We start from the raw sequence: 19040 nt of genomic DNA on the forward strand, positions 1-19040 counted from the left end.
GCATGCAATATGATATCTCAATGATTCTAATAACAAACCTGAGACCCGTCCTATAACATGAGATGGGATATCCAACTCCTTCCCATTCCAATCCTGAGACACTTCCGATAGCAGAGATGTGATATCTCAATGCTTATACCAAACCTGAGACCCTTCCTATAACACATGAGATGTGATATCCAAGTCCTTCCCATTCCAACCCTTAGACCCTTCCTACAGCATGCAATATGATATCTCAATGATTCTAATAACAAACCTGAGACCCGTCCTATAACATGAGATGGGATATCCAACTCCTTCCCATTCCAATCCTGAGACACTTCCGATAGCAGAGATGTGATATCTCAATGCTTATACCAAACCTGAGACCCTTCCTATAACATGAGATGTGATATCCAAATCCTTCCCGTTCCAAACCTGAGACCCTTCCTTTAGCATGAGATGTGATATCCAGCTCCTTCCCATTCCAATCCTGAGACACTTCCGATAGCATGAGATGTGATATCTCAATGCTTCTAATATCAAAACTGAGACCCTCCCTATAGCATGATATGTGATATATAAGTCCTTCCCATTCCAATCCTGAGACACTCCCTATAGCATGAGATGTGTTATCCAACTCTTTCCCATTCCAATCCTGAGACCCTTCCTATAGCATGAGATATGATATCTCAATACTTCTAATACCAAACGTGAGATCCTTCCGATAACATGAGATGTGATATCCAAATCCTTCCCCTTCCAAACCTGAGACCCTCCCTTTAGCATGAGATGTGATATCCAACTTCTTCCCATTCCAATCCTGAGACCCTTCTGATAGCATGAGATGTGATATCTCAATGCTTCTAATACCAAACCTGAGATCCTTCCGATAGCATGAGATGTGATATCTCAATGCTTCTAATACCAAACCTGAGATCCTTCCTATAACATGAGATGTGATATCCAAATCCTTCCCCTTCCAAACCTGAGACCCTCCCTTTAGCATGAGATGTGATATCCAACTCCTTCCCATTCCATTCCTGAGACCCTTCTGATAGCATGAGATGTGATATCTCAATGCCTCTAATACCAAATCTGAGATCCTACCTCTAACATGAAATGTGATATCCAACTCTTTCCCCTTCCAAACCTGAGAGCCTTCCTATAGCATGAGATGTGATATCCAAGTCCTTCCCATTCCAATCCTGAGACCCTTCCTATAGCTTGAGATGTGATATCCAACTCCTTCCCATTCCAATTCTGAGACACTTCCTATACTCTGAGACTTGATATCTCAATGCTTCTAATACCAAACCTGAGACCCGTAATATAACATGAGATGTGATATCCAAATTCTTCCCCTTCCAAACTTTAGACCCTTCCTTTATCATGAGATGTGATATCCAACTCCTTCCCATTCCAATCCTGAGACCCTTCCGATATCATGAGATGTGATATCTCAAAGCTTCTAATATCAAACTTGAGACCCTCCCTATAGCATGAGATGTGATATCCAAGTCCTTCCCATTCCAATCCTGAGACCCTTCCTATAGCATGAGATGTGATATCTCAATGCTTCTAATACCAAACCTGAGACCCTTCCTATAACATGAGATGGGAATATCCAACTCCTTCCCATTCCAATCCTGAGACCCTTCCGATAGCAGAGATGTGATATCTCAATGCTTATACCAAACCTGAGACCCTTCCTATGGCATGAGATGTGATATCCAACTCCTTGCCATTTAAATCCTGAGACCCTTCCTATAGCATGAGAAGGGATATCCAACTCCTTCCCAATCCAATCCTGAAACCCTTCCGATAGCAGAGACGTTATATCTCAATGCTTCTACCAAACCTGAGACCCTTCCTTTAGCATGAGATGTGATATCCAAATCCTTCACATTCCAATCCTGAGACCCTTCCTATAGCATGAGATGTGATATCTCAATGCTTCTAATACCAAACCTGAGATCCTTCCTATAACATGAGATGTGATATCCAATTCCTTCCCATTCCAAACCTGAGACCCTTCCTATTGGATGAGATGTGATATCCAACTCCTTCCCATTCCAACCCTGAGACCCTTCCTATAGCATGAGATGTGATGTCTCAATGCTTCTAATACCAAATCTGAGATCATTCCTATAACATGAGATGTGATATCCAACTCCTTCCATTCCAATCCTGAGACCCGTCCTATAGCATGAGATGTGATATCTCAATGCTTATACCAAACCTGAGACCCTTCCTATAGCATGAGATGTGATATCCAACTACTTCCCATTCCAATCCTGAGACCCTTCCTATAGCATGAGATGTGATATCTCAATGCTTCTAATACCAAACCTGAGATCCTTCCTCTAACATGAAATGTGATATCCAACTCCTTCCCTTTCCAATCCTTAGACCCTTCCTACAGCATGCAATATGATATCTCAATGATTCTAATAACAAACCTGAGACCCGTCCTATAGCATGAGATATGATATCCAAGTCCTTCCCATTCCAATCCTGAGACCCTTCCTATAACATGAAATGTGATATCCAACTCCTTCCCATTCCAACCTGAGACCCTTCCTATAGCATGAGATGGGATATCCAACTTCTTCCAAATCCAATACTGATACCCTTCGATAGCATGAGATGTGATATCCCAATGCTTCTACCAAACCTGAGACCCATACTATGGCATGAGATGTGATATCAAACTCCTTCCCATTCCAATCCTGAGACCCTTCCTATAGCTTGAGGTGTGATATCCAACTCCTTCCCATTCCAATTCTGAGACCCTTCTTATACCATGAGACTTGATATCTCAATGCTTCTAATACCAAACCTGAGACCCGTCCTATAACATGAGATGTGATATCCAAATCCTTCCCCTTCCAAACCTTAGACCCTTCCTTTATCATGAGATGTTATATCCAACTCCTTCCCATTCCAATCCTGAGACCCTTCCGATATCATGAGATTTGTTATCTCAATGCTTCTAATATCAAACTTGAGACCCTCCCTACAGCATGAGATGTGACATCCAAGTCCTTCCCATTCCAATCCTGAGACCCTTCCTATATCATGAGATGTGATATCTCTATGCTTCTAATACCAAACCTGAGACCCTTCCTATAACATGAGATGGGATATCCAACTCCTTCCCATTCCAATCCTGAGACCCTTCCGATAGCAGAGATGTGATATCTCAATGCTTATACCAAACCCGAGAACCTTCCTATGGCCTGAGATGTCATATACAACTCCTTCCCATTCCAATCCTGAGACCCTTCCTTTAGCATGAGATGTGATATCTCAATGCTTATACCAAATCTGAGACCCTTCCTATAGCATGAGATGTGATATCCAATTCCTTCCCATTCCAATCCTGAGACCCTTCCTATAGCATGAGATGTGATATCTCAATGCTTATACCAAACCTGAGAGCCTACCTATAGCATGAGATGTGATATCCAAGTCCATCCCATTCCAATCCTTAGACCCTTCCTACAGCATGCGATGTGATATCTCAATGATTCTAATACCAAACCAGAGACTCTTCCTATAACATGAGATGGGATATCCAACTCCTTCCCATTCCAATCCTGAGCCGCTTCCGATAGCAGAGATGTGATATCTCAATGCTTATACCAAACCTGAGACCCTTCCTATAACATGAGATGTGATATCCAACTCCTTCCCGTTCCAAACCTGAGACACTAACTATAGCATATGTGATATCCAACTCCTTCCCATTCCAAACATGAGACCCTTCCTATAGCAAGAAAGTAATATCCAACTCCTACCCATTCCAATCCTGAGACCCTTCCTATAGCAAGAGATGTGATATCCAAATCCTTCCCATTCCAATCCTGAGACCCTTCCTATAACATGAGATGTGATATCCAACTCCTTCCCATTCCAACCTGAGACACTTCCTATAGCATGAGAAGGGATATCCAACTCCTTCCCAATCCAATCCTGAGACCCTTCCGATAGCAGAGATGGCATGAGATGTGATATCCAACTCCTTGCCATTCAAATCCTGAGACCCTTCCTATAGCATGAGATGTGATATCTCTATGCTTCTAATACCAAACCTGAGACCCTTCCTATAACATGAGATGGGATATCCAACTCCTTCCCATTCCAATCCTGAGACCCTTCCGATAGCAGAGATGTGATATCTCAATGCTTATACCAAACCTGAGAACCTTCCTATGGCCTGAGATGTCATATACAACTCCTTCCCATTCCAATCCTGAGACCCTTCCTTTAGCATGAGATGTGATATCTCAATGCTTATACCAAATCTGAGACCCTTCCTATAGCATGAGATGTGATATCCAATTCCTTCCCATTCCAATCCTGAGACCCTTCCTATAGCATGAGATGTGATATCTCAATGCTTATACCAAACCTGAGAGCCTACCTATAGCATGAGATGTGATATCCAAGTCCATCCCATTCCAATCCTTAGACCCATCCTACAGCATGCGATGTGATATCTCAATGATTCTAATACCAAACCAGAGACTCTTCCTATAACATGAGATGGGATATCCAACTCCTTCCCATTCCAATCCTGAGCCGCTTCCGATAGCAGAGATGTGATATCTCAATGCTTATACCAAACCCGAGACCCTTCCTATAACATGAGATGTGATATCCAACTCCTTCCCGTTCCAAACCTGAGACACTAACTATAGCATATGTGATATCCAACTCCTTCCCATTCCAAACATGAGACCCTTCCTATAGCAAGAAAGTAATATCCAACTCCTACCCATTCCAATGCTGAGACCCTTCCTATAGCAAGAGATGTGATATCCAAATCCTTCCCATTCCAATCCTGAGACCCTTCCTATAACATGAGATGTGATATCCAACTCCTTCCCATTCCAACCTGAGACACTTCCTATAGCATGAGAAGGGATATCCAACTCCTTCCCAATCCAATCCTGAGACCCTTCCGATAGCAGAGATGTGATATCTCAATGCTTATACCAAACCTGAGACCCTTCCTATGGCATGAGATGTGATATCCAACTCCTTCCCAATCCAATCCTGAGACCCTTCCGATAGCAGAGACGTGATATCTCAATGCTTCTACCAAACCTGAGACCCTTCCTTTAGCATGAGATGTGATATCCAAATCCTTCACATTCCAATCCTGAGACCCTTCCTATAGCATGAGATGTGATATCTCAATGCTTCTAATACCAAACCTGAGATCCTTCCTATAACATGAGATGTGATATCCAATTCCTTCCCATTCCAAACCTGAGACCCTTCCTATTGGATGAGATGTGATATCCAACTCCTTCCCATTCCAACCCTGAGACCCTTCCTATAGCATGAGATGTGATGTCTCAATGCTTCTAATACCAAACCTGAGATCCTTCCTATAACATGAGATGTGATATCCAACTCCTTCCATTCCAATCCTGAGACCCGTCCTATAGCATGAGATGTGATATCTCAATGCTTATACCAAACCTGAGACCCTTCCTATAGCATGAGATGTGATATCCAACTGCTTCCCATTCCAATCCTGAGACCCTTCCTATAGCATGAGATGTGATATCTCAATGCTTCTAATACCAAACCTGAGATCCTTCCTCTAACATGAAATGTGATATCCAACTCCTTCCCTTTCCAAACCTAAGAGCCTATCTATAGCATGAGATGTGATATCCAAGTCCTTCCCATTCCAACCCTTAGACCCTTCCTACAGCATGCAATATGATATCTCAATGATTCTAATAACAAACCTGAGACCCGTCCTATAACATGAGATGGGATATCCAACTCCTTCCCATTCCAATCCTGAGACACTTCCGATAGCAGAGATGTGATATCTCAATGCTTATACCAAACCAGAGACCCTTCCTATAACATGAGATGTGATATCCAAATCCTTCCCGTTCCAAACCTGAGACCCTTCCTTTAGCATGAGATGTGATATCCAGCACCTTCCCATTCCAATCCTGAGACACTTCCGATAGCATGAGATGTGATATCTCAATGCTTCTAATATCAAAACTGAGACCCTCCCTATAGCATGATATGTGATATCTAAGTCCTTCCCATTCCAATCCTGAGACCCTCCCTATAGCATGAGATGTGATATCCAACTCCTTCCCATTCCAATCCTGAGACCCTTCCTATAGCATGAGATATGATATCTCAATACTTCTAATACCAAACGTGAGATCCTTCCGATAACATGAGATGTGATATCCAAATCCTTCCCCTTCCAAACCTGAGACCCTCCCTTTAGCATGAGATGTGATATCCAACTCCTTCCTATTCCAATCCTGAGACTCTTCTGATAGCATGAGATGTGATATCTAAATGCTTCTAATACCAAACCTGAGATCCTTCCGATAGCATGAGATGTGATATCTCAATGCTTCTAATACCAAACCTGAGATCCTTCCTATAACATGAGATGTGATATCCAAATCCTTCCCCTTCCAAACCTGAGACCCTCCCTTTAGCATGAGATGTGATATCCAACTCCTTCCCATTCCATTCCTGAGACCCTTCTGATAGCATGAGATGTGATATCTCAATGCCTCTAATACCAAACCTGAGATCCTACCTCTAACATGAAATTCCCATTCCAACTTGAGACCCTTCCTATAGCATGAGATGGGATATCCAACTTCTCCCAAGTCCAATACTGATACCCTTCCGATAGCATGAGATGTGATATCCCAATGCTTCTACCAAACCTGAGACCCATACTATGGCATGAGATGTGATATCAAACTCCTTCCCATTCCAATCCTGAGACCCTTCCTATAGCTTGAGGTGTGATATCCAACTCCTTCCCATTCCAATTCTGAGACCCTTCTTATACCATGAGACTTGATATCTCAATGCTTCTAATACCAAACCTGAGACCCGTCCTATAACATGAGATGTGATATCCAAATCCTTCCCCTTCCAAACCTTAGACCCTTCCTTTATCATGAGATGTGATATCCAACTCCTTCCCATTCCAATCCTGAGACCCTTCCGATATCATGAGATTTGTTATCTCAATGCTTCTAATATCAAACTTGAGACCCTCCCTATAGCATGATGTGACATCCAAGTCCTTCCCATTCCAATCCTGAGACCCTTCCTATAGCATGAGATGTGATATCTCTATGCTTCTAATACCAAACCTGAGACCCTTCCTATAACATGAGATGGGATATCCAACTCCTTCCCATTCCAATCCTGAGACCTTTCCGATAGCAGAGATGTGATATCTCAATGCTTATACCAAACCTGAGAACCTTCCTATGGCCTGAGATGTCATATACAACTCCTTCCCATTCCAATCCTGAGACCCTTCCTTTAGCATGAGATGTGATATCTCAATGCTTATACCAAATCTGAGACCCTTCCTATAGCATGAGATGTGATATCCAATTCCTTCCCATTCCAATCCTGAGACCCTTCCTATAGCATGAGATGTGATATCTCAATGCTTATACCAAACCTGAGAGCCTACCTATAGCATGAGATGTGATATCCAAGTCCATCCCATTCCAATCCTTAGACCCTTCCTACAGCATGCGATGTGATATCTCAATGATTCTAATACCAAACCAGAGACTCTTCCTATAACATGAGATGGGATATCCAACTCCTTCCCATTCCAATCCTGAGCCGCTTCCGATAGCAGAGATGTGATATCTCAATGCTTATACCAAACCTGAGACCCTTCCTATAACATGAGATGTGATATCCAACTCCTTCCCGTTCCAAACCTGAGTCACTAACTATAGCATATGTGATATCCAACTCCTTCCCATTCCAAACATGAGACACTAACTATAGCAAGAAAGTAATATCCAACTCCTACCCATTCCAATCCTGAGACCCTTCCTATAGCAAGAGATGTGATATCCAAATCCTTCCCATTCCAATCCTGAGACCCTTCCTATAACATGAGATGTGATATCCAACTCCTTCCCATTCCAACCTGAGACACTTCCTATAGCATGAGAAGGGATATTTAACTCCTTCCCAATCCAATCCTGAGACCCTTCCGATAGCAGAGACGTGATATCTCAATGCTTCTACCAAACCTGAGACCCTTCCTTTAGCATGAGATGTGATATCCAAATCCTTCACATTCCAATCCTGAGACCCTTCCTATAGCATGAGATGTGATATCTCAATGCTTCTAATACCAAACCTGAGATCCTTCCTATAACATGAGATGTGATATCCAATTCCTTCCCATTCCAAACCTGAGACCCTTCCTATTGGATGAGATGTGATATCCAACTCCTTCCCATTCCAACCCTGGAACCCTTCCTATAGCATGAGATGTGATGTCTCAATGCTTCTAATACCAAACCTGAGATCCTTCCTATAACATGAGATGTGATATCCAACTCCTTCCATTCCAATCCTGAGACCCGTCCTATAGCATGAGATGTGATATCTCAATGCTTATACCAAACCTGAGACCCTTCCTATAGCATGAGATGTGATATCCAACTGCTTCCCATTCCAATCCTGAGACCCTTCCTATAGCATGAGATGTGATATCTCAATGCTTCTAATACCAAACCTGAGATCCTTCCTCTAACATGAAATGTGATATCCAACTCCTTCCCTTTCCAAACCTAAGAGCCTATCTATAGCATGAGATGTGATATCCAAGTCCTTCACATTCCAACCCTTAGACCCTTCCTACAGCATGCAATATGATATCTCAATGATTCTAATAACAAACCTGAGACCCATCCTATAACATGAGATGGGATATCCAACTCCTTCCCATTCCAATCCTGAGACACTTCCGATAGCAGAGATGTGATATCTCAATGCTTATACCAAACCTGAGACCCGTCCTATAACATGAGATGTGATATCCAAATCCTTCCCGTTCCAAACCTGAGACCCTTCCTTTAGCATGAGATGTGATATCCAGCTCCTTCCCATTCCAATCCTGAGACACTTCCGATAGCATGAGATGTGATATCTCAATGCTTCTAATATCAAAACTGAGACCCTCCCTATAGCATGATATGTGATATCTAAGTCCTTCCCATTCCAATCCTGAGAACCTCCCTATAGCATGAGATGTGATATCCAACTCCTTCCCATTCCAATCCTGAGACCCTTCCTATAGCATGAGATATGATATCTCAATACTTCTAATACCAAACGTGAGATCCTTCCGATAACATGAGATGTGATATCCAAATCCTTCCCCTTCCAAACCTGAGACCCTCCCTTTAGCATGAGATGTGATATCCAACTCCTTCCTATTCCAATCCTGAGACTCTTCTGATAGCATGAGATGTGATATCTCAATGCTTCTAATACCAAACCTGAGATCCTTCCGATAGCATGAGATGTGATATCTCAATGCTTCTAATACCAAACCTGAGATCCTTCCTATAACATGAGATGTGATATCCAAATCCTTCCCCTTCCAAACCTGAGACCCTCCCTTTAGCATGAGATGTGATATCCAACTCCTTCCCATTCCATTCCTGAGACCCTTCTGATAGCATTAGATGTGATATCTCAATGCCTCTAATACCAAACCTGAGATCCTACCTCTAACATGAAATGTGATATCCAACTCTTTCCCCTTCCAAACCTGAGAGCCTTCCTATAGCATGAGATGTGATATCCAAGTCTTTCCCATTCCAATCCTGAGACCCTTCCTATAGCTTGAGATGTGATATCCAACTCCTTCCCATTCCAATCCTGAGACCCTTCCGATATCATGAGATGTGATATCTCAAAGCTTCTAATATCAAACTTGAGACCCTCCCTATAGCATGAGATGTGATATCCAAGTCCTTCCCATTCCACTCCTGAGACCCTTCCTATAGCATGAGATGTGATATCTCAATGCTTCTAATACCAAACCTGAGACCCTTCCTATAACATGAGATGGGAATATCCAACTCCTTCCCATTCCAATCCTGAGACCCTTCCGATAGCAGAGATGTGATATCTCAATGCTTATACCAAACCTGAGATCCTTCCTATAACATGAGATGTGATATCCAACTCCTTCCCATTCCAATCCTGAGACACTTCCTATAGCATGAGATGTGATATCTCACTGCTTATACCAAACCTGAGACCCTTCCCATAGCATGAGATGTGATATCCAACTCCTTCCCATTCCAATCGTCAGACCCTTCCTATAGCATGAGATGTGATATCTCAATGCTTCTAATAACAAACTTGAGACCCTACCTATAGCATGAGATGTGATATCCAAGTCCTTCCCATTCCAATCCTGAGACACTTCCTATAGCAGAGATGTGATATCTCAATGTTTATACCAAACCTGAGACCCTTCCTATAACATGAGATGTGATATCCAACTCCTTCCCGTTCCAAACCTCAGACCCTTCCTTTAGCATGAGATGTGATATCCAGCTCCTTCCCATTCCAATCCTGAGACACTTCCGATAGCATGAGATGTGATATCTCAATGCTTCTAATATCAAAACTGAGACCCTCCCTATAGCATGATATGTGATATCTACGTCCTTCCCATTCCAATCCTGAGACCCTTCCTATAGCATGAGATGTGATATCTCAATGCTTCTACCAAACCTGAGACCCTTCCTTTAGCATGAGATGTGATATCCAACTCCTTCCCATTCCAATCCTGAGACCCTTCCTATAGCATGAGATGTGATATCTCAATACTTCTAATACCAAACCTGAGATCCTTCCGATAACATGAGATGTGATATCTCAATACTTCTAATACCAAACCTGAGATCCATCCTATAACATGAGATGTGATATCCAAATCCTTCCCCTTCCAAACCTGAGACCCTCCCTTTAGCATGAGATGTGATATCCAACTCCTTCCCATTCCAATCCTGAGACCCTTCTGATAGCATAAGATATGATATCTCAATGCTTCTATACCAAACCTGAGATCCTTCTGATAGCATGAGATGTGATATCTCAATACTTCTAATACCAAACCTGAGATCCTTCCTATAACATGAGATGTGATATCCAAATCCTTATCTTCCAAACCTGAGACCCTCCCTTTAGCATGAGATGTGATATCCAACTCCTTCCCATTCCAATCCTGAGACTCTTCTGATAGCATAAGATATGATATCTCAATGCTTCTATACCAAACCTGAGACCTTCTGATAGCATGAAATGTGATATCCAACTCTTTCCCCTTGCAAACCTGAGAGCCTTCCTATAGCATAAGATGTGATATCCAAGTCCTTCCCATTCCAATCCTGCGACCCTTCCTATAACATGAGATGTGATATCCAACTCCTTCCCATTCCAACCTGAGACCCTTCCTATAGCATGAGATGGGATATCCAACTCCTTCCAAATCCAATCCCGATACCCTTCCGATAACATGAGATGTGATATCCCAATGCTTCTATCAAACCTGAGACCCATACTATGGCATGAGATGTGATATCAAACTCCTTCCCATTCTAATCCTGAGACCCTTCCTATAGCTTGAGATGTGATATCCAACTCCTTCCCATTCCAATTCTGAGACCCTTCCTATACCATGAGACTTGATATCTCAATGCTTCTAATACCAAACCTGAGACCAGTCCTATAACATGAGATGTGATATCCAAATCCTTCCCCTTCCAAACCTTAGACCCTTCCTTTATCATGAGATGTGATATCCAACTCCTTCCCATTCCAATCTTGAGACCTTTCCGATATCATGAAATGTGATACCTCAATGCTTCTAATATCAAACTTGAGACCCTCCCTATAGCATGAGATGTGATATCCAAGTCCTTCCCATTCCAATCCTGAGACCCTTCCTATAGCATGAGATGTGATATCTCAATGCTTCTAATACCAAACCTGAGACCCTTCCTATAACATGAGATGGGAATATCCAACTCCTTCCCATTCCAATCCTGAGACACTTCCGATAGCAGAGATGTGATATCTCAATGCTTATACCAAACCTGAGATCCTTCCTATAACATGAGATGTGATATCCAACTCCTTCCCATTCCAATCCTGAGACACTTCCTATAGCATGAGATGTGATATATCACTGCTTATACCAAACCTGAGACCCTTCCTATAGCATGAGATGTGATATCTCAATGCTTCTAATATCAAACTTGAGACCCTCCCTATAGCATGAGATGTGATACCCAAGTCCTTCCCATTCCAATCCTGAAACACTTCCTATAGCATGAGATGTGATATCTCAATGCTTCTAATACCAAACCTGAGACTCTTCCTATAACATGAGATGGGATATCCAACTCCTTCCCATTCCAATCCTGATTCCCTTTCGATAGCAGAGATGTGATATCTCAATGTTTATACCAAACCTGAGACCCTCCCTACGGCATGAGATGTCATATACAACTCCTTCCCATTCCAATCCTGAGACCCTTCCTATAGCATGAGATGTGATATCCAACTCCTTCCCATTCCAATCCTGAGACCCTTCCTATAGCATGAGATGTGATGTCTCAATGCTTCTAATACCAAACCTGAGATCCTTCCTATAACATGAGATGTGATATCCAACTCCTTCCATTCCAATCCTGAGACCTTTCCTATAGCATGAGATGTGATATCTCAATGCTTATAACAAAACCTGAGACCCTTCCTATAGCATGAGATGTGATATCCAAGTCCTTCCCATTCCAATCCTTAGACCCTTCCTACAGCATGCAATATGATATCTCAAGGATTTTAATAAAAAACCTGAGACCCGTCCTATAACATGAGATGGGATATCCAACTCCTTCCCATTCCAATCCTGAGACACTTCCGATAGCAGAGATGTGATATCTCAATGTTTATACCAAACCTGAGACCCTTCCTATAACGAGATGTGATATCCAACTCCTTCCCGTTCCAAACCTGAGACCCTTCCTTTAGCATGAGATGTGATATCCAGCTCCTTCCCATTCCAATCCTGAGACACTTCCGATAGCATGAGATGTGATATCTCAATGCTTCTAATATCAAAACTGAGACCCTCCCTATAGCATGATATGTGATATCTAAGTCCTTCCCATTCCAATCCTGAGACCCTTCCTATAGCATGAGATGTGATATCTCAATGCTTATCCTTGATTCCTGTAGTAAATTGATTTCCTTTGCAGGCCGACTCCTGTCACGAATGCCTTGTCTGCATGCATTCTCTCCTGGCCATTCTCTCACCGTGGCTATTTGCCTACCCCCTTCCTCTCTCAGTGGATGGACTTCTCCATCCTAGCCTCCTACCACTCAACTCCGCCTACTTGGAGAATTCAACATGAACCTGTATGCTTCCTGACCTGGACTTTTACGAGATCTGCAACTCTTCATGTCGCTGGCCCTACACACTGCAGGGAATACTCAGGATTTTCTGATCTCAGACCTCCCCTCTGTAACCCTCTCAACAATCCTCTCCCGTGGTGATCTAGTTCTCATCTCCAAAGAAGGCTAACTGCCAGCTGTTCCTCCTCAGAGGAGTTCTCCCTTTCTGTCCCTGCTCCCTGCACCGTTTCGCGTTGCAAACACTCGCTTCCCTGCTCTCTGGTTTAGACGCTTTTCCTTCTCAGAGGCCTTCTTCCTTTCTGCCCTTTTCGCGTTGCAAGTACTCGCTTCCCAGCTCTCTGGTTTAGACGCGTGTTCCCTGCCTTCTCTCCTCTTCCCGCTGCCTTCAAATCAAAAAATGAGCTCCAAAAGATACACAGTGCTCAGAATGCTCTATAACACCCATTATTCAACATATAGCCGTAACCCGCTAGACGTATTGAAACGTGCTGTAAACTAGCAAAAACAGCTAGAAAATGTACTTTCCTCGCGTTTTTGTAAATGCTAATTCTGATGGGTTCCCATGTATGTACTGTCCGTGCGTTTGTTGTCGAATCCTGAAGTTTTTAACCACTGTTCTCCCATACAAGGGGGGGTCAACGTCTACTGCTGTTCACAGGCTGAATGTATACGGCTGAAATCTTCAAGGCATTATCAGCTTTCCTGACTGTTTTGGAACGTGTATTTGCCATCTGTTAATGCAGTCGCCCTGTGTTCATCGTCTCTTCTACTTTACAGGCTGCACTCCCCTGGTGATCACATTCTCCTCTCCAGAGCAGGCTGACTACCAGCTGCTCCTCCTCATAGGCGTTTATCCTTTCTGTCCCTGCTCCCTGCACCATTTCGCGTTGCATGTACTCGCTTTCCAGCTCTCTGGTTTAGATGCGTGTTCCCTGCCTTCTCTCCTCTTCCTACAGCCTTCCAATGAGCTCCACAAGATACAGTGTTCAGAATGCTTTATAACTCCCATTATTCAACATATAGCTGTAACCCGCTAGACGTATTGAAACGTGCTAAAAACGAGCAGAAACAGCTAGAAAATGTACTTTCCTCGCGTTTTGGTAAATGCGAATTCTGGTGGATTCCCATTTTGTACTCTGTTCGTGCGTTTGTTTAGTCGAATCCTGGTCTTTTGAACCACTCTTCTCCCATACAAGGGAGGGTCAAAATGTGTTGTTCACAGGCTGAATTTATACTGCTGAAATGCTCGCTTCCCTGCTCTCTGGTTTAGACGCGTGTACCCTGCATTTACCAAAACGCGAGGGAAGTACATTTTCTAGCTGTTTTTGCTAGTTTTTAGCACGTTTCAATACGTCTAGCGGGTTACAGCTATATGTTGAATAATGGGGTTATAAAGCATTCTGAACACTGTATCTTGTGGAGCAAATTGGAAGGCTGTAGCAAGAGGAGAGAAGGCAGGGAACACGCATCTCAACCAGAGAGCTGGGAAGCGAGTACATGCAACGCGAAACGGTGCAGGGAGCAGGGACAGAAAGGATGAACACCTATGAGGAGGAGCAGCTGGTAGTTAGCCTGCATAGGAGAGAAGAATGTGATCACTAGGGGAGTGCAGCCTGTAAACTAGAAGGAACGATGAACAAAGGGCGACTGCATTAACAGATGGCAAATACACGTTCCAAAACAGGAAAGCTGATAATGCCTTGAAGATTTCAGCCGTATACATTCAGCCTGTGAACAGCAGTAGATGTTGACCCCCCCTCCCTAGTATGGGAGAACAGTGGTTAAAAACTTCAGGATTCGACACAAACGCACGGACACAGTACATACAACATGGGAACCCACCAGAATTCGCATTTACAAAAACGCGAGGGAAGGGGGGCCCCGGGGGGAACGCGAAGCGTTTCCCCCCGGGGAGTTTTTTGGCGATGCACATGGCCAGCGAGTGGCCGTGGGGCAGAGCGCCTCCTGGGGGGGTATTTAAGGGCTCAGGGAAGGTTCGGGAAACCTGAGATCCTTCCTATAACATGAGATGTGATATCCAACTCCTTCCCATTCCAATCCTGAGACCCTTCCTATAGCATGAGATGTGATATCTCAATGCTTCTAATACCAAACCTGAGATCCTTCCGATAGCATGAGATGTGATATCTCAATGCTTCTAATACCAAACCTGAGACCCTCCCTTTAGCATGAGATGTGATATCCAATTCCTTCCCATTCCAATCCTGATACCCTTCTGATAGGATGAGATGTGATATCTCAATGCCTCTAATACCAAACCTGAGATCCTACCTCTAACATGAAATGTGATATTCAACTCCTTCCCTTTCCAAACCTGAGAGCCTTCCTACAGCATGAGATGTGATATCCAAGTCCTTCCCATTCAAATCCTGAGACCCTTCCTATAGCATGAGATGGGATATCCAACTCCTTCCAAATCTAATCCTGATATCCTTCCGATAGCATGAGATGTGATATCCCAATGCTTCTACAAAACCTGAGACCCATACCATGGCATGAGATGTGATATCAAACTCCCGTCCTATACCATGAGACTTGATAACTCAAGGCTTCCTTCCCATTCCAATCCTGAGACCCTTCCTATAGCATGAGATGTGATATCTCAATGCTTCTAATACCAAACCTGAGACCCTTCCTATAACGTAAGATGGGATATCCAACTCCTTCCCATTCCAATCCTGAGACCCTTCCGATAGCAGAGATGTGATATCTCAATGCTTATACCAAACCTGAGACCCTTCCTGTGGCATGAGATGTCATATACAACTCCTTCCCATTCCAATCCTGAGACCCTTCCTATAGCATGAGATGTGACATCTCAATACTTATACCAAACATGAGACCCTTCCTATAGCATGAGATGTGATATCCAACTCCTTCCCATTCCAATCCTGAGACCCTTCCTATAACATGAGATGTTATGTCTCAATGCTTCTAATACCAAACCTGAGATCCTTCCTATGGCATGAGATGTCATATAAAACTCCTTCCCATTCCAATCCTGAGACCCTTCCCATAGCATGAGATGTGATATCGAACTCCTTCCCATTCAAATCCTGCGACCCTTCCTATAGCATGAGATTTGATATCTCAATGCTTCTAATACCAAACCTGAGATCCTTCCGATAGCATGAGATGTGATATCTGAATGCTTCTAATACCAAACCTGAGATCATTCCTATAACACGAGATGTAATATCCAAATCCTTCCCCTTCCAAACCTGAGACCCTCCCTTTAGCATGAGATGTGATATCCAACTACTTCCCATTCCAATCCTGAGACCCTTCCTATAGCATGAGATGTGATGTCTCAATGCTTCTAATACCAAACCTGAGATCCTTCCTATAACATGAGATGTGATATCCAACTCCTTCCCATTCCAATCCTGAGACACTTCCTATAGCATGAGAAGTGATATCTCCATGCTTATACCAAACCTGAGACCCTTCCTATAGCATGAGATGTGATATCCAAATCCTTCCCATTCCAATCCTGAGACCCTTCCTATAGCATGAGATGTGATATCTCAATGCTTATACCAAACCTGAGAGCCTACCTATAGCATGAGATGTGATATCCAACTCCTTCCCGTTCCAAACCTGAGACCCTTTCTATAGCATATGTGATATCCAACTCCTTCCCGTTCCAAACCTGATACCCTTCCTATAGCATGAGATGTGATATCCAACTCCTTCCCATCCCAATCCTGAGACACCTCCGATAGCAGAGATGTGATATCTCAATGCTTATACCAAACCTGAGACTCTTCCTATAACATGAGATATGATATCCAACTCCTTCCCGTTCCAAACCTGAGACCCTTCCTATAGCATGAGATGTGATATCCAACTCCTTCCCATTCCAATCCTGAGACCCTTCCGATAGCATGAGATGTGATATCTCACTGCTTATACCAAACCTGAGACCCTTCCTATAGCATGAGATGTGATATCCAACTCCTTCCCATTCCAATCCTGAGACCCTTCCTATAGCATGAGATATGATATCTCAATGCTTCTAATATCAAACTTGAGACCCTCCCTATAGCATGAGATGTGATATCCAAGTCCTTCCCATTCCAATCCTGAGACACTTCCTATAGCATGATATGTGATATCCAATGCTTCTAATACCAAACCTGAGACTCTTCCTATAACATGAGATGGGATATCCAACTCCTTCCCATTCCAATCCTGAGACCCTTCCGATAGCAGAGATGTGATATCTCAATGCTTATACGAAACCTGAGACCCTTCCTACGGCATGAGCTGTCATATACAGCTCCTTCCCATTCCAATCCTGAGACCCTTCCTATAGCATGAGATGTTATATCTCAATACTTATACCAATCCTGAAACCCTTCCTATAGCATGAGATGTGATACCCAACTCCTTCCCATTCCAATCCTGAGACGCTTCCTATAGCATGAGATGTGATATCTCAATGCCTCTAATACCAAACCTGAGATCCTTCCTCTAACATGAAACGTGATATCCAACTCCTTCCCTTTCCAAATCTGAGAGCCTATCTATAGCATGAGATGTGATATCCAAGTCCTTCCCATTCCAATCCTTAGACCCTTCCTGCAGCGTGCAATATGATATCTCAATGATTCTAATAACAAACCTGAGACCCGTCCTATAACATGAGATGGGATATCCAACTCCTTCCCATTCCAATCCTGAGACACTTCTGATAGCAGAGATGTGATATCTCAATGCTTATACCAAACCTGAGACCCTTCCTATAACATGAGATCGGATATCCAACTCCTTCCCGTTCCAAACCTGAGACCCTTCCTATAGCATATGTGATATCCAACTCCTTCCCATTCCAAACATGAGACCCTTCCTATAGCAAGAATGTAATATCCAACTCCTTCCCATTCCAACCCTGAGACCATTCCTATAGCATGAGAAGTGATATCTCAATGCTTCTAATACCAAACCTGAGATCCTTCCTATGACATGAGATGTGATATCCAATTCCTCCCCATTCCAAACCTGAGAACCTTCCTACAGCATGCAATGTGATATCTCAATGCTTCTAATACCAAACCTGAGACCAGTCCTATAACATGAGATTGGATATCCAACTCCTTCCCCTTCCAAACCTGAGACCCTTCCTATAGCATGAGATGTGATATCCAACTTCTTCCCATTCCAATCCTGAGACCCTTCCTATAACATGAGATGTGATGTCTCAATGCTTCTAATACCAAACCTGAGATCTTTCCTATAACATGAGATGTGATATCCAACTCCTTCCCATTCCAATCCTGAGATGTGATATCTCAATGCTTATACCAAACCTGAGACCCTTCCTATAGCTTGAGATGTGATATCCAACTCCTTCCCATTCCAATCCTGAGACCCGTTCCTATAGCATGAGATGTGATATCTCAAGGCCTCTAATACCAAACCTGAGATCCTTCCTCTAACATGAAATGTGATATCCAACTCCTTCCCCTTCCAAACCTGAGAGCCTTCCTATAGCATGAGATATGATATCCAAGTCCTTCCCATTCCAATCCTGAGACCCTTCCTATAACATGAAATGTGATATCCAACTCCATCCCATTCCAACCTGAGACCTTTCCTATAGCATGAGATGGGATATCCAACTCCTTCCAAATCCAATACTGATACCATTCCGATAGCATGAGATGTGATATCCCAATGCTTCTACCAAATCTGAGACCCATACTATGGCATGAGATGTGATATCAAACTCCTTCCCATTCCAATCCTGAGACCCT

This window comes from Ambystoma mexicanum, chromosome 5q, assembly GCF_040938575.1.
Source record: "Ambystoma mexicanum isolate Mex_15411 chromosome 5q, UKY_AmexF1_1, whole genome shotgun sequence".
Classification (NCBI taxonomy): Eukaryota; Metazoa; Chordata; class Amphibia; order Caudata; family Ambystomatidae; genus Ambystoma; species Ambystoma mexicanum.